Here is a 27,192-nt window from a genome sequence, read left to right on the forward strand (position 1 = left end):
TTTTCCATATTGTTGTATCAAATCAAAACAATCTTAAGCTTTTGTCATACCATATAGAATTACAGTACAATATTTCAAATGTGGGGTTCCACACGGCCATAACCTAGGCCCCATTTAGTTGTAAAATGAATATATTTAATCAAAGACTGCTTTCCATACTTTGTTTCCTGTACTTTCATAACCTATTAATAATCATAATTTTCCAAGTCTTCTACATCTTCATCTGAACTTCCGACACTCTCTGAGGTGGATGCCTGGTTCTTACTGTCTGCCAATCTACACATGTCAGTACACCTGAGGCCATTTGCAACACACTTACATCTTGGGGGTAAATTTTTTTTGGACAGTTACAGGCCAGTAGATCCAGGACAGTATTGGGTGCTGGCTGGCCTTCCATCCAGTGCACCACCAACTGTTCAGCTTCCTCTTCTCTCTCCATCTTCCATCCTCTGCCAACAGGGCTTAGCACTTGTGGGTCCTTCTCCAAACACCTTCTCCATATACCAGCCTGGTAGTTAGTTCGCTGTGTATGTTTTGTTAAGCATGGTGGAAGTTGATGACTTTCGATTTCACCTTTTTTGGTACAGAAAAGTTGATACCTGAGCTCATTGGCCTTGGTGGTCGATGCTTTTGGTGTCACAATGGGGGCATTGATAGCGACAAGGATGGACCCAAATGCAAGACACAAAAACACTATGCTCGTTGCAAGGAGAGCAAAGCAGAGCAGGAATAGTGGACTGGACAAGGACTCAGGCCTTGGTCCAGGCTGGGACAAAGGGTCTGGGCTAGGACTCGGAATCATGGACCGCTGGGGCCAGGACTTGGTACTTGGAGCTGCCGGGGCCAGGACTCTTCTTATTCATGGGACAGACTAAGACACAGGACATAAAACACTGAGCCGGGAATCCTCTTTAGACACAGGACGGAGTCGGGACTCTTCTTGACACAGAGTCAGGACCCTTCCAGGTTACAGGGCCGGGACCCCTTTTAGATGCCCGACATGGATACGGAAACCACACAATGATGGATAGAACTGTATCAGGGCCCAAGTACACGCTAAGCTGCGGGGAGATCTAGACTCACCCCAGCGGGTTAACTTTGACTGACTTGTACTGACAAGGGAAGACGGCTTGCTGGCACTTTCTTCGGGCCAGATGACATTGGCTCGCAGTACCTTCAGTGACTTTGTTAACGCACTCGCACTGAACGGCTGAAAGCCAGAGACTCATAAACTGCCGGTTCAGCCGAGAGTAAATTGCCTCCAATCACTAGGCCTGAGGGACACAGGAAAACAGGGAACCAAAGGGAAACAGGGAGTCAACGGTCCGGATCGTAACTCAAACAAAGTAAACTTAAAGGGAACCCAATCCGGACCATAACATTTGGGGCATACAGGAGACATGTAAGTGCCTCCAGTTTGTCCATCAGTTCTGGGAAGAGGTCCCATTCCTGACCCAACTCTAAGAATGTGTCCTGAGTTTCCCTATTGCTAGACAGAAGTTTTAGGGCACTTGTCTTCCCTTTGCCAGCAAAAGCTCTTACATCCTGTATATGCGTGCAACCCGATGAGGGCCCTACAAACCTCTTTGCCAACAGTGGCAGCAACCTTCCTGATGTCTACAAGCCTTGTATGGGTTCTAGTGACACACTTCTGGAACAATGGGGTCTCAATCTTGTCACAAAATGCTAAAGACATGATAAAGACATCTGTGTCTTCTGAGCAGATCACTACAGACTGGTATCCCTCTCTCATGGCATGGGCAGCATGGAGAAGTAGGCGGCCATCTGCTTCTTCTTGTTCACACTGAAGAGCTGCTGTGAGCTATGCTTGGGGAAGCATTGGTGGGGAACGTTTGACCGTGAGCTGCTGTGCATGTCCAGGGGAGACAAGACCAGTAGGGCAAGACCGATGTAGACGAGGGGCCCGCTCAGCCGGTGACCATCCCTGAGCTCCTGGAGAGAGGGGCAAGACGGTAGATGGAAGACAGGGTCCGAATCCCACAGGGAGTCCAATGAATAGTCAAATTAAAGGACTTTGAAGACTGCGATAAGCTCTGTCCCGAAGAGGACACGGGGATTGAATCGTGATCGAAAACTAACTCAACCAGATGAAAACTAACAGGTTGACCTAAAACTAACAGGTGAGAAATGAGTAGTAAAGAAAGCAAATGCACAAATTCCACCGATGGTGTACCGAAAAAGCAGAGACAGAACTTTGAGTCCTGCCGCTCCACCGATAACGGCTCCGAATAATAAATATACTGACAAAGGGGTAAAGCAGTATCAGAAGATGATGCACCTTCTGGATGAGGCCCTTGTGCATCTGGGCCCTGCTCACTACGAGTACACTAATTCCTTTTCCCTTGATCAACCATAGGGGCACGAGGGCTGGGCGCTTCAGACCGCAATGGCCCGGCTTTCTACAACACCCGAGAGGACACTATAGCCGAAATACATGTAGGCCAGAGAAGGGTACAACTCCTGATTGATTCCGGTGCTACCTTATCGTCTGTATCCCCCTCTGTGGGCTTGCTAGAAGGAGGGAGAAATATTAAGACTGTAGGAATAGCGGGAATCCCAAGATAGAGCCCTTATCCAAATCTGTAAACATTAAACTGGGAGAACACACGGTGGAGGAATCATTTGCAGTGGCCCGAAATTTACCTGTTAATTTACTGAGTCAAAGAGCTTTGTGCAAACTAGGTAAGCTAGGGGAATTGTACCCTGAGATACCTGAATTCACAGTGCCACGATTTGATTTTATGATGTTACAGTAACCTGTGACTCAAAAGGAGTCGTCTGCCCTATATAGTTGGCAGATCGAGGAGAGTTTCTGGGAAAACATAACTCAAACTGTAATTGAAAATGAAACCAAATCAGGAGAACTTTCAGTGTGGTTAATTACCGCTCAGCTGTTACTATTGAAATTACATTGTTCTGGTTTCCTGTTGTTGATATGAGAAGAAAGCCTGGACTGAAGCCGCAGAGCGTTACAAGACGTGTTTTTAGAGCCAAATATGCTTTTAGCCCTGACTGGATAGCTGCCGAATTACAGTCGCACCCTTCTCAGATAAATTACTTCCCGGATGGAGACCACTCCGTACCCAGACATCCCACCCTGCAAAAACTCATTTCAGGGAGGAACTGTAGCGCCATCAATTTGCGGAAGACTCCCGGAACTTCCGGGAGAGGTGGGACGCCTGCAATAGAGTAGCTCCTTAGCAGCTAGCCAGCTAGTTTAAATAACGTTAACTATGCTAATAAATGAATGACACCTGTTAAACTCGGCTCAACATGTCTTTTGCAGTCTTAACCCACCATGGGCAATAGAAAAGTCACTGTTGCAAACAGTGCAGCGAGCAACACTGTTATTATTTTTGACCCCTATTAGGCAGGGATCCATTCTCTATCTCTCTCTATCTGTCTATCAAAAATTGACTTCTGGGACCATTGTATATAATTTGCGGGCATCAGGGAGCCACCATTAATATGCAGGAGACTCCCGGAACTTCCGGGAGAGGTGGGATGTCTGCCGTACCTCATGTATCCCGGGGAATAAAGCCTAAAGACCTGGGTCCAATGGTGAAACGGTTAAAAGGGCAAATTCAGGGCACCCTTCTGATTGGTGTAACCTCATGAAGGAGATTATTCTCTGATTTGCCATTCTGTGTAAGTTTAATAGTGACAGGAGAACGCACTTTACGGAGAAATTAACTAAAGCACTGGTGGCAAGCTCGGGGATTCTCCAGGGAGTGGAATGTGCCCTACCAACCACAATTACCGGGAATAGTGGAAAGGGTGAATTTGTGGTACACTACTCTCATGACCCTCTGGCGGAAGAAAAGGGCGATTATGAACGCAGAGAGATTCTGGATGATCGCCGCCTTTTATTATGAGATAGGGAAAGCGGCACGGGAACTGATTAATATGACCTTGAAAAAAATAGCTAATGACGCTGCCTTGTTCTTAGAGGATACACAAAGGCAGATTTGAATCAGCTTAACTGCTGAGACAATAGCCAGTCGAACTGTGGACCTGCAAAACAAAATGGCTTCATGTTTCATTTTAGCTGAGAAAGGCAGACCGTGCGCCGTTATAGGGCAAGAATGTTGTACCTACATTCCTGATGAATCTGAAGTAGTAACCCACCCCTGACCATATCGAGAAAAGTGTAAACAAATACATAAAATTGGAGAAGAATTCCCTAACGATAACCCTTCTGAGGTCTGGGGGTGCTTTGGTGGTTAGTGAGGAACATTTGGAATTATTATCCCGATAATAATGTGTGATCAGGCGTCCCGATTCATAAATGCAATCCTACCCCGTTGAACGAATTGCCTGGCTTCTATGTACCCTCGAGTTAACACCAGCATGTCCGACCCAGAATACTATGAAGAAGACTGTTTAAAGATATGGCCTCAACCCCCAGGGCATGAGGCCCCTTTTGCAGACACCGATCTATCAAGTTGATCTTACAATCAAAAAGGAGGGAATTGCGTAAGAAAATTCGGATAAAAAATATCCGAGTTGTTGACAACCTGATCCTTCCTTTAGCAATATGACTAGTACTGATCTTAGTGCATAACACAGCTGCATAAACAAGATGAAGACAGTGAAGTTCATAACTTGTTAAAGCTCATAAGGAGTTAAAAAGTATAAGAACATAAGAAATAGGAGCAGGAGTTGGCCATCTGGTCCATCAAGCCTGCTCTGCCGTTCAATAAGATCATGACTGACCTGACCATGGACTCATCTCCACCTGCCTGCCTTTCCCCCATAACTCCTGATTCCCCTACAATGCAAAAATCTATCCAACCTTCTCTTAAATATATTTACTGAGGTAGCCTCCACTGCTTCATTGGGCAGAGGATCCCACAGCTTCACCACTCTCTGGAAAAAGCAATCCCTCCTGATCTCCATCCTAAATCTACTCCCCCAAATCTTGAGGCAATGTCCTCTAGTTCTAATCTCAGTTACCAATGGAAATCGTCTGTATCTTATCTATCCCTTTCATAATTTTATATGTTTCTATAATATCTCCTCTCATCCTTCTGAATTCCAGCGAGTACAGTCCTAGGTGACTCAATTTCTTCTTATCATCTGACCCCCTCATCTCTGGTATCAACCTGGTGAAACTCCTCTGCATCGCCTCCAAAGCCAGTTTATCCTTCCTCAAGTAAGGAGACCAGAATTACACACAGTACTCCAGGTGAAGCCTCACCAGTACCCTGCACAGTTGCAGCATGACCTCCCTGCTCTTAAATTCAATCCCTCTAGCAATGAAGGCTAACATTCTATTTGCCTTCTTGATAGCCTGCTGCGCCTGCAAACCAACCTTTTGTGATTCATGCACAAGCACTCCCAAGTCCTTCTGCACAGCAGCATGCTGCAATCTTTACCATTCAAATAATCTGATCTTCCATTTTACCTTCCAAAGTGGATGACTCCACATTTACCAACATTGTACTCCATTTGCCTGACACTTGCCCATTCATTTAACCTATCTATATCTCTCTGCAGACTCTCCGTATCTTCTGCACAATTTGCTTTTCCACTCAATTTAGTATCATCAGCAAACTACACTCGGTCTCCTCTTCCAGATCATTAATGTATACAGTGAACATCAGCACTCACCAGTGATTGCCAACCAGAGTAACACCCATGTATACCAACTTACTGCTTTCTATTAGTTAACCAATCCTCCATCCATATTAATACATCACCCCCAACTCTATGCATACTTATCTCATGAATAAGACTTTTATGCGGCATCTTATCAAACACCTTCTGGAAATCCAAGTAAATAATGTCCATCTGTTCCCCTCTATCCACTGTGCTCTTTATATCTTCAAAGAATGCCAGTAAGTTTGTCAAACAGGACCTGCCTTTGCTGAATTGATGCTGTGTCTGCCTGATGGATCCATTCCTTTCCAGTATGCCTTCAGTTTGCAGGCACTGTGGGGCAAGGATGACCAGTTGAGTAATCACACAGGAGAGAAACTCCTATGTCCCTGAAGTTGATGTCAGCCAACTGCAGGCCCATGAATGCTGCCTTGTAATCCTGAACCTCTGGATTGGTAGTTTCATTGGCTGCATGCCAGCATAGTCAACCCCAATACGGCAGGCCATGAGAGGCAATCAGCCACAACATTATTTTTCACCTTGAAGTGTTGTGTGTCAGTCATGAATTCTGAAATGCAGGCCAGGTTGCATTGCTGCTGTGCAGACCAAGTGTCTGATGCTTTGACCATCATGTGCACAATGGCTGTGTGGTCAATGAACACCATGAAACCACAAATCGTGGATGGTCAGATAGAGATTGAGAAGCTTGTGGTGAAACGTACTTTCTCTTGAGGTGGGCAGGGTGAAGTTGCCTACTGAACATGGCAAGAGACATTCCTCCAACCAGCTGTCCATGTACAGGACCCACAGCCAAGTCTGAGGCCTCCATGGTGATGGTTGTAGGTCTATTGGGGAGCAAGAGCACCAGCAGTGCACGTTTTAAGGAGCTCTTTTGTTGTCATCAAATGCTGTAGTTATGTCTGCTGACCACTCAAGCAAGCAATTGGGACACCATACAAGGGCAGCATATGTTCAGCAGTTTGTAGAATTGAGCAGTGATAGAAATTCACCAGCTCTAAAATCAAGGTGGGGCGCAGCGAAGTTATGATGGCACTAAACAGCGACCTTCTTTGCTTGCATCTTTGGAAACAACTCTATTTCTATCTTTGATGTCTCCTTTTTCCCTTTTCATGGTCCCATTGAAGACCCTGACCTGGAGTTACACTCTGACTTTGGTTCTTTACAGGAATGGGACCTGCTCTCAAGACCTCATGACGAGCCACTTTTTGATATCCCAAGGATGCTCTGGAAGATGAGCACGCGTTCAGGGTGCCAGATTTTCATGTCTCCGAAGACGTGCTGATTTTCGGCCAGTGTCACCGACTGAGGTGTCGTGGGAAAATATGGAACATCAGGAGCAGCAGGTTAGTTGCTGTGGGTTGTATCGAAAAAGCTGTGCCTTTCTGGGGCCGACTCTTTGGGTGCAGAGCACAGAAAAAGTAATGCATCAGACTTTTAACATTGTAAATTAGTGAGTTGCTTGTTATGTCTCCCCTCTCGCTGTGAAACAAGGACTTCCTTTTTTTTTTTCCTTATTAGGGAGAGAGAGAGAGCCTGTGGTATGTCGAATTACTAGGTGAACGAATAGTGCAAGTCTGTGTCTTTATTGATGCTTTGCTACATGCTTGAGTGCTCAGTGGAGGGTGCTGATGCTTTTTGCTGGTGGCATGGGAGGGCTCGTTGCCTTGCCTTGGAGGGAGGAACTGGGGATAGCTTTGGGGTTCTAACATTTAACTGTCACTCATTCTTTGGGGCACTCTGTTTCTGTGGATGTTTGCAAAGAAAAGAAATTTCAGGATGTATGTTGTATACATTTCTCTGACATTATTGAAACCTATTGAACCTGTTCCAGTGCTTTGGTAGTGCAGGGGCAGTGGAATGTCCATAATAGCGGCGACTTTTGATGGCAGAGTTGCTGTGACTTCTGTGGCAATGCGGTGGTCGAGAAAGTCAATAGCAGACAACCCAAAATGGCTTTTAGCGGGGTTAATAATTAGGCCATGTTGGCTCAAGCTCCTGGAAAGTGTGCAGAGATGTGATGTGTTTGGTTTTGAATGCGCTGGCAACAAGAATGTTGTTCAAATAAACATAAAGAAAATCTAAGTCTTCTAACACAGAGTACATTAATTGCTGAAAATTCTGTGCTGCATTTTTTAGCCCAAGTGATATGTGCAGAAACTCAAATAGGCCAAATGGAGTTATCACAGCAGCTTTGGAATCATTACTGGCATGCACAGGCACCTGACCATAGTCCCTGTCCAAGTCCACTTAAGAAAAAGTTATTTTTCTGGCTAAACATGCCAAACTGTCTTGAATATGTGGGACTGGGTAAGGTTTGTGGCCTCATTAAGGCAGTGGTTATCACCACATGAATGGGAATTAACATCAGACTTAGGGACCATGTGGAGGGGCTACTCAACCTATGTACAATGCCAAGCATTTCCATGTTAGCAAACCTTGTCTTTGCACTGGCCAGCTTTTCTAAGTTCAGTCTGCCTGTGTGTCTTGACATAGACCATCAAGCTAGTTGTGCAGATGTGGTGCTCGACCCCTTGCTTTGTGACTGTAGTGGAAAATGTGGGCTTGGTGAGGTTTGGGAACACGCCCTGCCAGCGAGTGAATTCACATGTGTTGGTGCAGATGCCAGACAGAGTCATCATTGGGAACTTATTGGAGATACAGGATAATGACCCAAAGTCCTTCATGTCCTCAGATTGGCAGTTAAGATCTATTAACAATCCATTAGCACACAGGAAATCAGTGTGGAGCAGAGTCTAGCAATTTTAGCCAAGACAAGTCCCATGTCATCCAATGAAGTGGAGTGTTATGTGTTGTGTCCCATAGAGTCTGGTTTCTGCTACCACTGGCAGCATCCAGTGAGTGTTCGTCACTCTCTGTTATAATCAATGGGCAATCCTGGCAGCACACTCACTTGAGCACCCGTGTCACGCGGGAAGCATTTCCCTGAAAGGGTTCCATAACTTGAACAGTACGTGCTTAACAAAACCCGCAGCCGTTTACCTCTGTAAGGGGTTTCTTCTTTTATGTTACTGCGTATGTTAATTAAAATGGCTTCTTTGTTATGTTAACCTTTTACGTTACTGCGTATGTTAATTAAAATGGCTTCTTTCTTATGTTAAATACTGAGAAAGTCTCTAGCTAGCACTTTGCTTGGGTTATAACAGATAACAGGATAAGTTAACCAATAGGTGTCCATGTTGTTCTTTCTTGGGGTGATATGCTGTCTCATATGGCTGGGAAGCGGGGGGTTTTGGAGGAGAGACTGTGAGGACGACGGACGTGCGGGGAAGGCTCAGGCTGATCACTCCGGGTGGTCCCAAGCTGCAAATCGAGGGGGTCTGAGTGGTCCCGAAGAGGTCCCCGAGCTCCAACGTGTGCACGAAGAAATTGAACTTTGATAATTCTGGCGCCTTTTCCATTCCTTTTTTGTATTGAACTTCTATTAATCTCATAGAATTAGTAATATCTATAAAGTGTAATTAGTATGTGTACATTGTGTGCTGGCTGATGATTGATGTTTGAAGCTGAATCAGGTGGCGGTTGTACAGTAACTGGTGTAACCGGGAGACAAGGTGGGCGGCGGACGGGGTTTCCCCGAGACAAATACCAGCCAATGTCGCTGAGCGTTACACCTCCATTACAAATAAACCAAAAGCCGTGTCCTTACACTGACGCCATTACATCAGACACCGTCTCTTAAAGTGAACACAACAATTCAGTGACAGTTTGTGAATTTTTTTTATTGAGGTAACAGAGCAGAATAGACCCTTCCAGCCCTTCAAGCCATGCTACCTGGCAATCCCCCAGTTTTAATTGTTGCCTAATCATGGGCAAATTTACAATGACCAATTAACTGGTAGGTCTTTGGACTGTGGGAGGAAAACAGAGCACTCGGAGGAAACCCACACAATCACGAGGAGAATTTACAGACTCTTTACAGGCCGTGGTGGGAATTGAACCCAGCTGCTGGTACTATAAAGTGCTGTGCTAACCATAACACTACCAAATGAGTCATCTTTCTTTCACTACCCTACAAATAGGTGGGTTACCGGGTGGTGCATCTCATTGAATCTGAAGCATGTGTTCCACGCTGAATCTCTAAATAAAAATAAAAAAATAATAATTAGAATTATTAGCTTCTTTACTTCAGCACAACATTGAAGGCTTGAAGAACCTTTTCCTGTGCTGTGTGTTCTGTGTTCTAGCCTGGATCCTGGTAGACTGCCATAGAATAACACAAAGCTCACAAATATTATTTGTGTTAGGATTTGCCTATTATACCAGAAAATGTATTTACAAATGTAATTTGTGGCCAAAGCAATTTACAACCTAGGAAACAATTTGAAGGGCTGTGTCTGAAGAGTGGTGCACAAATCCCACAGATGTTGATTGTTTATTCCCTTCCGTAGATACTATCTGACCCGCTGAGTTCCTCCAGCATTTTTGTGAGTGTTGCTGTGGATTCCTGACATCCTCAGAATCTCGTGTGATTATAATGGCAATTAATCTCCGGCTTTGTAAATCATAAAAGGAACAATGGGTCAGGCAGCATCTGTGGAGGCAAAGGGGAAGTCCAGGATTTGGTTCCAGACCCTGCATCAGGACTGAGAAATAGATGGGAGATTCATATTTGGCTTATTATTGTCTTATATATCAGCACACATTGAATAGTTTGTATTGCAATTAGTTCAGAAAGATCAAATAATTCACAATTCAAGTTTACTGAATCATTGAGGTAGAACAAGGTAAAACAATAACAATGCAGAATAAAGTGCAGCGCAGGTAAACAATAAAGTGCAAGATTGTAAGCCCAAGAGTCCATTTCATCGTTCAAATGGTCCATTCAAGAGTTTGATAACAGCGGGAGTGCAGCTTCCCTTCAGCCTGGTGGGATGTTCATTCAGGCTTGTGCGTCTGCTTGCCTGCGGCGAGAAGTATCGATTACTGCGGCAGGGAGCAGTCAGCTATCCAGTGTGAAGGGGTGAGGACAGCGGGGCTGCTGAGTGACGGGCAGGACCAGGTGAGAAGAGATTAAGGAGCACGCGGAGCAGGGTGGGGAAGGAAAGGTGCGGAGGGCAGCAAAAGCTGGGAAATGATATGTGGAGGCAACAAAGGACCCAGCAATGATCCCTTCCCGCTCTCCTATCAGGCGGACGATACAAATAGCTGAATGCATGTACCAGAGATCTCAACGATACCTTCGACCTCACCATTTTTAAAACTATTGAATAGTTCTCCAATATGATAAAATGGGCTTGAACTCAAAACACAAGGGCATGCAAAAGTTTGGGCACCTCGGTCAAAATTTCTGTTACTGTGAATAGTTAAGTGAGTAAAAGATGACCTGATTTCCAAAAGGCAATAAGTTAAAGACGACACATTTCTTTAACATTTTAAGCAAGATTACTTTTTTTATTTCCATCTTTTACAGTTTCAAACTAACAAAATAGGAAAAGGGCCCGAAGCAAAAGTTTGGGCACCCTGCATGGTCAGTACTTAGTAACACCTCCTTTTGCAAGTATCACAGTTTGTATATGCTTTTTGTAGCCAGCTAAGGGTCTTTCAACTCTTGTTTCGGGGATTTTTGCCCATTCTTCCTTGCAAAAGGCTTCGAGTTCTGTGAGATTCTTGGGCCATCTTGCATGCACTGCTCTTTTGAGGTCTATCCACAGATTTTCGATGATGTTTAGGTTGGGGGAATGTGAGGGCCATTGCAAAACCAATTTCCCCCTGGAATCAATAGAGTATGACTATGACTATGACTATAAAACCTTCAGTCCACATCTAAACACGCCTGATATATTTTGAGAACAAGTCCTGTGGAGTGATAAAGTTAAGAGTAGAAATTTTTGGCTGCAATGAGCGAAGGTATGTTTGGAGAAAAAATAAAGTGCAGAATTTTATGAAAAGAACCCCTCTCCAACTGTTAAGCATAGGGGTGAATCGATCATGCTTTGGGCTTGTGTTGCAGCCAGTGGCACGGGGAACATTTCACTGGTAGAGGGAAGAATGAATTCAATTAAATACCAGCAAATTCTGGAAGCAAACATCAAACCGTCTATAAAAAAGCTGAAAATGAAAAGAAGATGGCTTCTACAACAGGATAATGATCCTACACTGTTGCAAGGGGGCGTTGGGAGCGGACCCAAATGCAAGATGCAGACACTGAAGTACTAGAAGCTGAGCAAAGTTTATCAAGAATGCAAGGAAAGTCGGGAAGAACCGAACCTGGACAGGGACACAGGGCCTGGACGAGGCTCTTGGAACAGGCTGAGACTCCGGACGAGACTCCTGGAATGGGCTGGATCTCCGGACGAGACTCCTGGAATGGGCTGGGACTCCGGACGAGACTCCTGGAATGGGCTGGGACTCCGGATGAGGCACTTGGAATGGGCTGGGACCCTGGACAAAGCTCTTGGAATGGGCTAGGACTCCGGAAGAGATTCTTGGAACGGGCTGGGACTCTGGACGAGAATCTTGAAACGGGGTTGGAGTCCGGACGAGACTCTTGGAATGGGCTGGAACTCCGGACGAGACTCTTGGAAAGGGCTGGGAGTCTGGACGAGGCCCTTGGAACGGGCTGGGACTCCGGAAGAGATTCTCGGACGGGCTGGGACTCCGGACGAGACTCTTGGAACGGGCTGGGCGTCCGGACGAGACTCTTGGAGCGGGCTGGGCGTCCGGACGAGGCCCTTGGAGCGGGCTGGGCGTCCGGACGAGGCCCTTGGAGCGGGCTGGGCGTCCGGACGAGGCCCTTGGAGCGGGCTGGGCGTCCGGACGAGGCCCTTGGAGCGGGCTGGGCGTCCGGACGAGGCCCTTGGAGCGGGCTGGGCGTCCGGACGAGGCCCTTGGAGCGGGCTGGGCGTCCGGACGAGGCCCTTGGAGCGGGCTGGGCGTCCGGACGAGGCCCTTGGAGCGGGCTGGGCGTCCGGACGAGGCCCTTGGAGCGGGCTGGGCGTCCGGACGAGGCCCTTGGAGCGGGCTGGGCGTCCGGACGAGGCCCTTGGAGCGGGCTGGGCGTCCGGACGAGGCCCTTGGAGCGGGCTGGGCGTCCGGACGAGGCCCTTGGAGCGGGCTGGGCGTCCGGACGAGGCCCTTGGAGCGGGCTGGGCGTCCGGACGAGGCCCTTGGAGCGGGCTGGGCGTCCGGACGAGGCCCTTGGAGCGGGCTGGGCGTCCGGACGAGGCCCTTGGAGCGGGCTGGAACTCTGGACGAGACTCTTTGAGCACGAAGAATTGACTGGGACTGGAGTAGAACACGAAGCCTGGAACTTGTTCTTGGAACACGGAACACAGATCCGTGACCCTTCCTTGGTACAGGACATAATGCCGGGACTTGTATTAAACACGGAACACTAAACACGAGGACACAAAGTTCCAAACTCGACGATATAATGTTCCTTATCTTGGCGCGACAAGGCTCCAGTCTCTCTCCGGCGGGTTTCTAATGCCGAACTTCCCGGAAAGAGTTCTGTAGCCGTGCCTCTCTCTGGGTATGTGTTCTGACGGGGCCTGAGACGAAGAATGATGAGGTTTCTGACGGGGATTCGGATGGGGATGATCCAACGAAAGAAGCTGAACCGAAGAGCTGTTAGGTAGCCAGCCCGAAATGGGAATCAGGCGCCTCAGTCGCCTCAGTCAAGATGCCCAACGGAACCGGGGAAAACAGGAAAACCCGGAATACGGAATCAACGGACCGGACCGTGAACCGGAATGCGGACTTCACGGTCCGAACCATGACATAAACACACCTCAAAATCCACAATGGACTACCTCGAGAGGCACAAGCTGAAGGTTTGGCCATGGCCCTCACAGTCCTCCAACCTAAACAGCATCGAAAATCTGTGGATAGATCTCAAAAGAGCAGTGCATGCAAGACGACCCAAGAATCTCTCAGATCTAGAAGCCTTTTGCAAGGAAGAATGGACGAAAATCCCCCAAACAAGAGTTAAAAGACTCTTAGCTGGCTACAAAATGTGTTTACAAGCGGTGATACTTGCCAAAGGGGGTGTTACTAAGTACTGACCATGCGGGGTGCCCAAACGTTTGCTTCGGGCCATTTTCCTTTTTTGTTATTTTGAAACTGTAAAAGATGGAAATAAAAAAGTAATCTTGCTTAAAATGTTAAAAAAATGTCATCTTTAACTTTATGCCTTTTGGAAAAAAGTTCATCTTTTACTCGTTTAGCTATTCACAGTAACAGAAATTTTGAACGGGGCACCCAAATGTTGCATGCCACTTTACGTGTATGAAGGGAGGAGACAAGAAAATCCACAAATGAGAGGACGCGATGTTAAAAACGGGTGGAACCCATCAATTTGAATATAAACAGAAGAATTGCAGCTCAGCAGTTCAGTGCTGTGCTTTTATAAATTTGGGATTTCGCTCGGCAAGTGAGTCTTGTTTTCCCTTCATTATGACTGAGTATTAACGAGATCAATTAACCGAGCAATGTTTCGATTTGCAGCTCCTAACAGCTGCTGCGGCACACGAGGATTAATGATATTCGCGTTAAACTACTCACTTAGGGTAGGGCTAAGGCATTTTGACGCTGTTTACAGCTTCACTCTGGCAATCCCTGCGACGACATTGGTTCCAAGCTGCATCGGCGCTTGCCCTCCTCTTGGACTGCATCAGTGACGAGGAGAGGGGAACCAGCTGCATGGACAACAGCCGGTTCTTCAAATCTTTCCGCCCAGGTTTGCGCCCTGGAGAGGACACAGTCCACCAGAGGCACAAATCCATGATCCCCTGGGGATCCAAGGCTGTCTGCTACTAGGACCATGGAATCGGTCAGAGTTTCAGCATCGTTCAAGGGGACAGACTGTACTGTCTTCACGCTGTTTAAAAACCATTACGAAAGCGTGCGACATAACTAAAGTTATTTCTCTCTGTTACTTACAGAATGCCAGCAGTTGCAGCAAATCAGACGGATGTGCATGAACTAGCTGCTCCGCAAATCAAAGGTAAAGAGAGTTAATTCTTGCTGTGTGAGAATGAACTGTGGATGCTGGAAATCGGAAACAAAACCAGAGCATGCTAGAAACTCTTCGTGTGTTTATGTCTGCGGACACTGCCTGACCTGATACTGCCTGTAAAAACCTGAAAATGCTCAAAAAAAAAGTCAGCAGGCCAGGCAGTATCTATGGAGATTCAGAATCGGGTTTAGTACCATTCACCCGTGTCTTGAAATTTGTCGTTTGCATCTGCAGTACAGTGAAATATACTTCTAAAAACTATAACACATGCTCTTACTGCCGGTTTTTGCTTTAAAATATAGTACACGAATGTACTCATCATCGTTTGTGTGGAGTTATATGTAATTGAATTGTGACTCGGGGGAGAGGCATAAATTAATACAGTTTTTGGTGCTTTTTATCGCAGGTCGCAAAAGTGGTGCCAAATCAAAGCAGGACAGTTGGAACAGGTGAAATGATCCTCTCAATATATGAAATGACAAATTGTCCATTGGGCTGGAGCCTGAGGGTTGGAAATCTTTCGTTTGGGCTGTTGAATTTTAGCGCCTTTATGACGCTCACTGTTAATGCTTTGGTTATGGATTTCTAGTCCTCTAACGCCCCCTGCTCTTTCAGGCTCCGCGAGCTGCTCCTGGCGGTCAGCGTTTCTGCATTTTTAGACCGATGTCTGGAGGAGAAATATGGGATTCCAAAGCCGCGGCGGTGATCGGCGCGGAGAGAATCGCGACACTCGTACAAATGCGGAAATGTATTTTGCACACAAGAGCCCGAGAATAAAAGGGTTCAGTGGTAAACGGAGAGAGAGGGAGAGAGAGACATTGTCTCGAACACCCGCTTAAAGGTCACTGGGGAAATGGTTTGAAGAGGAAGGTCGAGGATCAGGAAAGAGCGAGGTCCCCACAGCGTGTTAGGGAGACTGAGGGAGCAGAGGACAGTAATCGGGCAGAATCTATACTGAAATATACTCAAATTTGCTGCCAGGATAATCAAGGACACGACCCACCCAGCCAACACACTTTTCGTCCCTCTTCCCTCCAGGAGAAGGCTCAGGAGCTTGAAAACTCCTATGGCCAGATTTGGGAACAGCTTCTTTCCAATTGTGCTAAAACTGCTGAACGGATCCTGACCCGGATCTGGGCCGTGCCCTCCAAATACCCGGACATGCATTTCGTTTTTTTTTGTACTATCTTACTTTCCATTTTTCTAATTTTTCTATTTATGATTTATAATTTAAAATTTTAATATTTACAATCGATTTGTAATCCAGGGAGCGGGAAGCGCAGAATCAAATATCGCTGTGATGATTGTACGTTCTAGTATCAATTGTTTGCCGCCAATAAACTATAAAGTATAAAGTAAATATACTGAAATAGGACTGAAATACTTCAGTCCACACGAGCTGTTTCAATCTCCAAGTTCTGGGTAGTCACCTCTGGGGATCAGAAGTAAGCGCTTGGCCAGATTAGGGATTTTTTTTGGGGGGGTGCGAGTGAAAACGCAGCGTCTCGGGCTCTGTGTGTTGGGTAGCTTCCAGCATCGGAGAGTGGAGCACATTTCTGACACCGGACTGCTTGCGTCTGCATTACTTGCTTTCTCTCCAGATGCCAGCCTCTTTGTTCGCTGGTATACAACTATGTTAAATACAAACTCAAAGTAAATGTATTACTGAAGTACGTATGTTACCTTGAAATTCATTTCCTTGTACTCACAGCAAAAAAAAAACATTCTTAAGCCAGTTTCAAACTGCCTTTTGCTTTGATATGTACAGAACGTACACCAAAAGGGCAGACAGCAGACATTTATCACCAAATCCTCTGCATTTCCACGTATTGAACTATTAGTGGACTAATCGTTTCCTCCTCATAACTTTGTTCTATCTCAATGTATTGTATAAAGAATCGTTCTGTATAATGAAACAATATACTAGACAAGCATTGCAATGTATCTGTGACAGTAGTCTGTGGTAATAAAAAAAAATTATCAACAATTGTTCTGTGACTTGCATCCAGTTTCCTCTCCTGGTAAAGACATCAAATGGCATGTGACCTTTCTGCACTCTTGTTTACTTGGTTTTGTGCACCCCCACCCTGCCCAGTAGCCCCTTTAGTCTCTGTTTGGGTAAATTGATTTTCCACTCCTGCTGACAAGCTGCTGATTGTCAGCTTCAGTGTAACTTCTCTGGAGCACTGGGATTGAGGAAAGGCAGTTTTGGTAAGAGTCCAGCCAGTGCATGCAACCTTTCTCCTCATCTCTCAAAGGGATCACACTCTTTAGTTTAACCCATCTCACTGACTGTAATTTCTCCTATCAACTGCCTATCCTTCCTCACAGTTTCACCACAAGCAGCATCTACTTATGTACCAACTACCTTATCACTCCAGTTCCCCATCCCTCCACCAAATTAGTTTAAACCCTCTCAAAAAAATCTGGCAAAACTGCCCACTAGGAAACTTTTCCTTCTCAAATTAGGTATAACTTAACCTTTTTATACAATTTATTCATCTCCATGAAGAGATCCCAATTGGCTGATTGGTAGGAAGCAGCAACTGGGAATGAAAGGATCCTTTTCTGGTTGGCTGCCAGTGACTAGTGGTGTTCTACAGAGGTTGGTGTTGGGACCACTTGTTTTTATGCTGTATATAAATGATTAAGATGATGGAATAGATGGCTTTGTTGCCAGGTTTGTAGATGATACGAAGATTGGTGGAGGGGCTGGTAGTGTTGTGGAAGCAGGTAGGATGCAGAAGGACTTAGCCAGATTAGGAGAATGGGCAAGAAAGTGGCAAATGAAATACAATGTTGGAAAAGTAGTAGAAATAAATGTGCTGATTATTTTCAAAATGGGGGAAAAAAAATCAGGAGTCAGAGATGCAGAGGGACTTGGGAGTCCTTGTGCAAAACATCCTGAAGGTTAACTTGCAGGTCTAGTCGGTGGTGAGGAAGGCAAATGCCATGTTAGCATTCATTTCAAGAGCAAGGATGTGATGCTGAGGTTTATAAACAGTTTAGGGCCCATCATCTTCAAAAAGATGTGCTGGCATTGGAGTGCGTCCAGAGGAGATTCATAAGGATGATTCCAGAAATGAAAGGGTTATCCTACAGGAATGTTTGATGGGTCTGGGTCTGTACTTGCTGGAATTCAGAAAGATGAGGGGGGATCTCGTTGAAACCTTTCTAATTTTGAAAGGTCTAGACCGAGTAGATGTGGAAAGGATGTTTCCCATGTTGGGAGAGTCTAAGGCAAGAGGGCACAGCCTCAGAATAGAGGGGTGCCCTTTCAAAACAGAGATATGGAGAAATTTATTTACCAAAAGGTGGTAAATTTGTGGAATTTGTTGCCACAAACAGCTGTGGAGGCCAGCTCGTTGGGTGTACTTAAGAATAGAATAGTACAGCACATTACAGGCCCTTCGGCCCACAATGTTGTGCCGACCCTCAAATCCTGCATCCCATATAACCCCCCACCTTAAATTCCTCCTTATACCTGTCTAGCAGTATCTTAAACTTCATGAGTGTATCTGCCTCCACCACTGACTCAGGCAGTGCATTCCACGCACCAGCCACTCTCTGAGTAAAAAACCTTCCTCTAATAACCCCTTTGAACTTCCCACCACTTAACTTAAAGCCATGTCCTCTTGTATTGAGCAGTGGTTCCCTGGGGAAGAGGTGCTGGCTATCCACTCTATCTGTTCCTCTTACTTATCTTGTACACCTCTATCGTGTCTCCTCTCATCCTCCTTCTCTCCAAAGAGTAAAACCCTAGCTCTCTTAATCTCTGATCATAATGCATACTATCTAAACCAGGCAGCATCCTGATAAATCTCCTCCGTACCCTTTCCAATGCTTCCACATCATTCCTATAGTGAGGCGACCAGAACTGGACACAGTACTCCAAGTGTGGCCTAACCAGAGATTTATAGAGCTGCACACATCAAAGTTGTTGGTGAATGCAGCAGGTCAGGCAGCATCTCTAGGAAGAGGTACAGTCGACGTTTCAGGCCGAGACCCTTCGTCAGGACTAACTGAAGGAAGAGCTAGTAAGAGATTCAAGAGGGGGAGGAGGAGATCCAAAATGATAGGAGAAGACAGGAGGGGGAGGGATGGAGCCAAGAGCTGGACGGGTGATTGGCAAAAGGGATATGAGAGGATCATGGGACAGGAGGTCCAGGGAGAAAGACAAAGGGGGGGGAGAAACCCAGAGGATGGGCAAGGGGTATAGTCAGAGGGAGAAAAAGGAGAGTGAGATGTTCAATGTTCACACATGTTCAATGTTCACACATTCTTTCTCTCTCTCTCCTTTTTCTCCCTCTGTCCCTCTGACTATACCCCTTGCCCATCCTCTGGGTTTTCCTGCCCCTCCCCCTTTTCCTTCTCCCTGGGCCTCCTGTCCCATGATCTTCTCATATCCCTTTTGCCAATCATCTGTCCAGCTCTTGGCTCCATCCCTCCCCCTCCTGTCTTCTCCTATCATATAGGATCTCCCCCTCCCACCTTAAAATCTCTTACTAGCTCTTTCTTCAGTTAGTCCTGACGAAGGGTCTTGGCCTGAAACATCGACTGTACCTCTTCCTAGAGATTCCGCCTGACGTGCTGCGTTCACCAGCAACTTTGATGTGTGTTGCTTGAATTTCCAGCATCTGCAGAATTCCTCTTGTTTGCATTTATAGAGCTGCATCATTACTCGCAATTCTTAAACACTATCCCTCGACTTATGAAAGCTAACACCCTATAAGCTTTCTTAACTGCCCTATCTATCTGTGAGGCAACTTTCAGGGATCTGTGGACATGTACCCCCAGATCCCTCTGCTCCTCCACACTACCAAGTATCCTGCCATTTACTTTGTAATCTGCCATATTGTTTGTCCTTCCAAAGTGTACCACCTCACACTTCTCCGGATTGAACTCCATCTTCCACTTCTCAGCCCACTTCTGCATCCTATCAATGTCTCTGTGCAATCTTTGACAATCCTCTACACTATCTACAACACCACCAACCTTTGTGTCGTCTGCAAACTTGCCAACACAGCCTTCTACCCCCACATCCAGGCCATTTATTAAAAATCACGAAAAGTAGAGGTCCCAGAACAGACTCTTGTGGGACACCACTGGTCACAATCCTCCAATCTGACTGTACTCCCTCCACCACCACCCTCTGCCTTCTGCAGGCAAGCCAATTCTGAATCCACCTGGCCAAACTTCCCTGGATCCCATTCCTTCTGACTTTCTGAATAAGCCAACCGTGTGGAAACTTATCAAATGCTTTACTAAAATCCATATAGATCACATCCACTGCACTACCCTCATCTATATGCCTGGTCACCTCCTCAAAGAACTCTATCAGGCTTGTTAGACATGATCTGCCCTTCACAAAGCCATGCTGACTGTCCCTGATCAGACGATGATTCTCTAAATGCCCATAGATCCTATCTCTAAGAATCTTTTCCAACAACCTTCCCACCACAGATGTAAGGCTCACTGGTCTATACTTACCCGGACTATCCCTACTACCTTTTTTGAACAAGGGGACAACATTCGCCTCCCTCCAATCCTCCGGTACCATTCCCATGGACAACGAGGACGTAAAGATCCTAGCCAGAGGCTCAGCAATCTCTTCCCTCGCCTCATGGAGCAGCCTGCGGAATGTTCCGTCAGACCCCAGGGACTTATCCGTCCTAATGTATTTTAACAACTCCAACACCTCCTCTCCCTTAATATCAACGTGCTCCAGAACATCAACCTCACTCATATTGTCCTGACCATCATCAAGTTTCCTCTCACTGGTGAATACCAAAGAGAATCATTCATTGAGGACCTCGCTCAGTTCCACAGCCTCCATGCACATCTTCCCACCTTTATCTCTAATGGGTCCTACCTTCACTCCTGTCATCCTTTTGTTCTTCACGTAATTGAAGAATACCTTGGGATTTTCCTTTACCCTACTCGCCAAGGCCTTCTCATGCCCTCTTCTTGCTCATCTCAGCTCCTATTTAAGCTCCTTTCTTGCTTCCCTGTATTCCTCAATAGACCCATCTGATCCTTGCTTCCTAAACCTCATGTATGCTGCGTTCTTCCTCCTGACTAGATTTTCCACCTCACTTGTCACCCATGGTTCCTTCACCCTACCATTCTTTATCTTCCTCACCGGGACAAATTTATCCCTAACATCCTGCAAGAGATCCCTCAACATCGACCACATATCCATAGTACATTTCCCTGCAAAAACATCATCCCAATTCACACCCGCAAGTTCTAGCTTGATAGCCTCATAATTTGCCCTTCCCCAATTAAAAAGTTTCCTGTCCTCTCTGATTCTATCCTTTTCCATAATAATGCTAAAGGCCAGGGAGCGGTGGGCACTGTCCCCCAGATGCTCACCCACTGAGAGATCTGTGACCTGACCCGGTTCGTTACCTAGTACTAGATCTGGTATGGCATTCCCCTTAGTCAGCCTGTCCACATACTGTGACAGGAATCCGTCCTGGACACACTTAACAAACTCTGCCCTGTCAAAACCCTTGGAACTAATCAGGTGCCAATCAATATTCGGGAAGTTAAAGTCACCCATGATAACAACCCTGTTATTTTTGCACCTTTCCAAAATCTGCCTCTCAATCTGCTCCTCTGTATCTCTGCTGCTACCAGGGGGCCTATAGAATACCCCCAATAGAGTAACTGCTCCCTTCCTGTTCCTGACTTCCACCCATACTGACTCAAAAGAGGATCCTGCTACATTACCCACCCTTTCTGTAGTTGTAATAGTATTTCTGGCCAGTAATACCACCCCTCCTCCACTTCCCCCCCACCATCCCTTTTAAAGCACTGAAATCCAGGAATATTGAGAATCCATTCCTGCCCTGGTGCCAGCCACGTCTCTGTAATGGCCATTACATCATAATTCCATGTATGTATCCAAGCTGTCAGTTTATAACCTTTGTTCCTGATGCTTCTTGCATTGAGGTACACACCCTTCAGCCCTTCTACCTTACTACCTTTAAACCATTTATTTTGCTTCTCTTTCCTCAAAGCCTCTCTATATTTTAGATCTGTCTTAATCCATGCACTTCTTTCACTGCTCTATCACTCTGGGTCCCATCCCCCTTGCAAATTAGTTTAATCCCTCCCGAACCATGCCAGCAAACATACCTGCAAGGATATTGCTCCCCCTCGAGTTCAGGTGCAACCCATCCAATCTGTACAGGTCCCACCTTCCCCAGAAGAGATCCCAATGATCCAAAAATCTAAAACCCTGCTCCCTACACCAACTCCTCAGCCACGCATTCGACTGCCATCTCCTCTAATTCTTGCCATCACTGTCACATAGCACTGGCAGCAATCCTGAGAACGCCACCCTTGAGGTCCTGTTCTTCAGCCTTCTGCCTATTTCCCGAACTCACACTTCAGGACCTCATCCCTCTTCCTGCCTATGTCATTGGTCCCAACATGTATCATGACTTCTGGTTGCTTTTCCTCTCGTACCAGGATGTTGTGCACCCGGTCAGAGACATCCCGGACCCTGGCACCCGGGAGGCAACAAACCATGCGGGTGTCCTTCTCACGTCCACGAAATCTCCTGTCTGCTCCCCTGACTATAGAGTCTCCAATGATGACAGCTCTCCTCTTCTCCATCCCATCCTTCTGCACCACCGGGTCAGACTCAGTGCGGGAGGCCCTGCCACCGTGGCTCACACCTGGTCGGTCATCCCCGCCAACAGTATCCAGGACGGTAAACTTATTATTCAGGGGAATGGTTACAGGGGTGCTCTGCACTACCTGTCTGCTCACCTTCGCTTTCCCCCCTCTGACTGTCACCCAACGACCTGCTTCCGACAGCCTAGGTGTGACTACCTCCCTGTAGCTCTCATCTATGACTGCCTCATTCTCCCTTATGAGTCGAAGGTCATCCAGCTGCTGCTCCAGATTCCTTACACGGTTTTCCAGGTCGCCCAGCTGTATGCACTTCTGGCAGATGTGACTCTGCGGGAGAGGGGAGTTCCCCCACGACTGCCACATCTCACATGAGAGCCACATCACCGTCTCAGGAGACATTGTAAAGACTAACTGCAAGCAAGCTCGTCCTCCGCCTCTTTAAGGCAGAGATTGATAGCTTGTTGATTGGACATGGCATCAAAGTTTTCGGGGAGAAGGCCGGGAACTGGGGTTGAGGAGATAGGGAAAAAATGATCAGCTATGATCGAATGGTGGAGCAGACCCAGTGAATCAGATGGCCTAATTCTGTTTCTATGTCTTGTGGTCTTATCAACAAATATGAGGCCCTGCACCCTGCACCAATTTCTCAGCCACACACTGATCTGGCCAATCATTCTGTTCTCGTGGCTTTATGGTCTTATCACACACAAAATGCTGGCGAACACATGAGGTCAGGCAGTGTCTATGGAGAGACTCCTCAGCCCAAAACGTCAACTGTTTCTTCCTCTCCATAGATGCTGGCGAGGATCTGCTGAGTTCCTCAAGGACTTTGAGTGTGTTAATCTGGATTTTCAGCGTCTGCAGAATCTCTTGTGTCTGTGGTGTGAAGATGAAACTGAATCTCTTTTGTTGCTCAACAGCAGCTTATCACACAAAACACTGGAGGAACTCATCAGGTCAGGCAGCATGCACGGAGAGGAATAAGGAGTTGATGTTTTGGGCCAGGACCCCGGAAAGGGAAGGGGGAAGCAATCAGAATAAGAAGGTGGGTGGAGGGGAGGGAGTAGAAACCGGCAGCTGATAGGTGAAGGGGGAAGGTAGGAGGGTAGGGGAGGGGGTATAAAATGAGAAGCTGGAGGTGATAGGTGGAAAAGGTGAAGGGCTAAAGAAAGAATCTGAGAGGAGAGGAGAGTGGATCATTGGGAGAACGGCAAGGAGGAGGGGCACCAGAAAGAGGTGATGGGCAGGTGAGGAAAAGAGGAAGGTTAGAATGGGGAATGGAAAAGGAGAGAATGCAGTACTGTAATGTGGAGCTCCGAGCAACTTCTGGAACACAACCAATCCTAAACATTCTTGCGCATCTTTCCACAGGGTTCAGATGCAGTGACCCCAAGCGCGATGTCAGAATCAGAATCAGGATCAAGTTTAATATTACCACCATATGTTGAGTAATTTATTGTTATGCGGCAGCGGTACATTACAATACATAGTAGTAGAAACTAAATTACAGTAAGAAGCGCATATATCTTCAAGAAAAGCTATATTAGATAACTAGCGCAAATAGAGAAACAAAAGAAAAAGTAGTGAATTAGCATCCATGGGTTCAAAGTCCATTCAGAAATCTGATGGCAGAGGCAAGAAAGCTTTTCCTGAATTGTTGAGTGTGTGCCTTCAGGCCCCTGTAACTCCTCCCAGATGGTAGCACTGAGAAGAGGGTGATGGGGGTCCTTAATAATGGATGCCTCCAATGTTGCTTCCAGAATCATGGTGACCCGTGGGCTGCCCTCAGTACATCTTGGACTGTTCTGGTCATTGATGCCAACAGCAAATTCCATTGTACATTTCGGTGTGGATGTGATCAATAAAGCTTACCTTTAAAGGTCGTATGCTGGTGATTCCTATGGACCTATGGATGCTAATCCATACGTCTTCAGATAGGGAAAGGGAGCCCGAGCACCCGAGTAACACACACGGTCAAGGCCTCTGGTTTCCTCCTCCTGAAGTCAATAATCATCTTCTTGGTCTTGCTGACATTGAGTGAGAGGTTGCTGTGGTGGCACTTCTCAGTCAGATTTTCAATCTCCCTTCTATAACCACGGGAGGAGAGAGAGCAGCACGCCGCGTGTGCACAGCCCTCCAGTGAAAAACGATATCGTATCCATTAAATAGGAGCAGTGGACAATTCTGATTTGATGGAGACGGACGTGAAAGCACAGAGGAACATCTGGAGAAATTTCTGAAACGCCAGTTCGCTGCTGTTGTTACTGTGTGGTTGGGAATCTTCCGGAGGGAAGGCCTCAAAATCCCCGGCTTTGCCTGCTGTTGGCGACCGAGATTGAGGTCGAATCGTTCGGACAGAGATGGTGCTCAGTACCCGGTGTTGGAGAGCTGATCGGAGGCTCGAAGTTTTCGGATGACCCAGAGTTGGACCGTGGTCGGGCATGGCAGGGAAAGTTTTTCCTTCCTTCTCCCGTCTGCGTGAGATGTGGGACATTTTGAGAGACTTTGAACTTTTTACTGTGCTCATGGACTTCTTTACCAAGTTGCGCACCAAGGTTTAAAAAGAGGAATTTTCAACGGTTCTTGTTTCAGTCGAAGTAAGCAGCTGAGAAGAAGGGTGTGAAGAAATATCGTAGAAAAAGTCTTTTTTTAACACCGCTCGGGGAGAATGGTCTGCACTGCACAGGCGCTTGACATAACGCGCCAAGGTTTAAAAGCAGACCACCATATACAGCGGCCATCGTTGTAGCGGCCATCGTCAGAGTGGACTGAGTCAGAGTGGGATGGCTTTGGCTCAACAGGTTCTGGCGAGAACAGGTAGAGGCCAGGGTAGGTTCCGGTAAGGTTTTTGTCCAGACTGTTTAAGAGTACAGAGAATGCCAGGCAGGATGTTGGAATGCTCCTCTTGCAGGATGTGGGAAGTCAGGGAGCCCTCCGGTGTCCCTGACAACGACACCCACAAGAAGTGCATCCAGCTGCAGCTCCTAACAAACCCCTTTAGGGAACTGGAGCAGGAGCTGGATGACCTCCGGATCGTTTGGGAGAATGAGGAAATTATAGATAGTAGCTACAGAGAGCTACAAAGGAGCAGAGCACAGGAAATTGGGTCACTGTCAGACGAGGGAAGAGGAAAGGGCAGGCAGAGAAGGGTTCCCCTGTGGACATTCCCCTCAACAACAAGTATACTGCATTGGATACTGTTGGGGGGGATGACTTACCTGGGACAAGATGCAGCAGCCAGATCTCCAGCACTGAGTCTGGTTCTGCAGTGTAGAAGAGAGAGTGGAAAAAGAGGAGAGCAGTAGTGATAGGAGACTCCATTGTTAGAGGTACAGATAGGAGGTTCTGTGGTCGTGACAGAGAATCCAGGATGGTTTGTTGCCTCCCAGGTGCCAGGGTCAAGGATGTCTCTGATCGATTGCATGACATTCTGAAGTGGGAGGGTGATCAGCCAGATGTCGTGGTGCACATCGGTACCAATGACATAGCAAGGAAGAGTGAGGAGGTCCTGGAGAGTGAGTATAGAGAGCTTGGTAGGAAGTTGAAAAGCAGGACCTCAAGGGTGGTAATCTCAGGATTGCTACCTGTGCTACGTGCCAGTGAGGGTAGGAATAGGATGCTCTGGAGGAGGAACAAGTGGCTGAGGAACTGGTGTAGGGGGCAGGGTTTCAGATTTCAGGATCATTGGGACCTCTTCTGGGGCAGGTGGGACCTGTACAAGAGAGACGGGTTACACTTGAACTACAAGGGGACCAATATCCTTTCAGGGAGGTTTGTTAGTGCTATTGGGGAGGTTTTAAACTAGATTTGCAGGGGGATGGGAACCAGAGTGCCAGAGCTGACAGTGTGGCTGGGGTGAAAATAAATAATGTTAAAAGTTCAAGCAAAGCCACAAATAGAAAGGTTATGAGTGGTGGTAAAAATCTTCTGAGGCGTATATATTTCCATGCTAGGAGTATTGCGGGGAAGGCGGACGAGTTGAGGGTGTGGATTGACAAGTGGAATTATGACGTTATAGCAATTAGTGAAACTTGGCTACAGGAGGGGCAGGACTAGCAGCTTAATATTCCAGGGTTCTGATGTTTCAGATGTGATCGAGGCAGAGGAATGAAAGGTGGGGGGATAGCATTGCTTGTCAGGGAAAATGTTACAGCAGGGCTCAGGCAGGACAGATTAGAGGGCTTGTCTACTGAGTCCTTATGGGTGGAGCTGAGAAATAGGAAAGGTATGGCCACATTATTGGGGTTGTATTATAGACCACCCAATAGTCAATGAGAATTGCAGGAGCAAATCTGCAGAGAGATAGCAGGCAACTGCAGGAAACACAAAGTTGCGGTGGTAGGGGATTTTAATTTTCCATACATTGATTGGGACTCCCATACTGTTAGGAGTCTAGATGGGTTAGAGATTGTAAAATGTGTTCAGGAAAGTTTTCTAAATCAATATATAGAGGTACCAACTAGAGGGGATGCAATATTGGATCTCCTGTTAGGAAACGAGTTAGGACAAGTGACGGAAGTGTGTGTAGGAGAGCACTTTGGTTCCAGTGATCATAACACCATTAGTTTCAACTTGATCATGGCCAAGGATAGATCTGGTCCTAGGGTTGAGGTTCTGAACTGGAAGAAGGCCAAATTTGAAGAAATGAGAAAGGATCTAAAAAGCGTGGATTGGGACAGGTTGTTCTCTGGCAAAGATGTGATCGGTAAGTGTGAAGCCTTCAAAGGAGAAATTTTGAGAGTGCAGAGCTTGTATGTTCCTGTCAGGATTAAAGGTAAAGTGAATAGGAATAAGGAACCTTGGTCCTCAAGGGATATTGCAACTCTGATAAAGAAGAAGAGAGAGTTGTATGATATATATAGGAAACAGGGAGTAAATAAGGTGCTTGAGGAGTATTAAAAAGTGCAAGAAAATACTTAAAGAAA

At 46.6% G+C, this 27,192-nt stretch overlaps 1 long non-coding RNA gene across 1 annotated transcript; it reads left to right on the top strand.

The window, feature by feature from the left end:
• Positions 1 to 13,131: 13,131 nt before the first annotated feature.
• On the top strand, positions 13,132 to 16,607 carry LOC140197393 (uncharacterized). Its single transcript, XR_011885945.1, has 4 exons — positions 13,132 to 14,035; positions 14,547 to 14,608; positions 15,027 to 15,069; positions 15,236 to 16,607. It is a non-coding gene; the product is annotated as an uncharacterized lncRNA (long non-coding RNA).
• Positions 16,608 to 27,192: the final 10,585 nt, after the last annotated feature.

Source organism: Mobula birostris, chromosome 5 (assembly GCF_030028105.1).
Source record: "Mobula birostris isolate sMobBir1 chromosome 5, sMobBir1.hap1, whole genome shotgun sequence".
NCBI lineage: Eukaryota > Metazoa > Chordata > Chondrichthyes > Myliobatiformes > Myliobatidae > Mobula > Mobula birostris.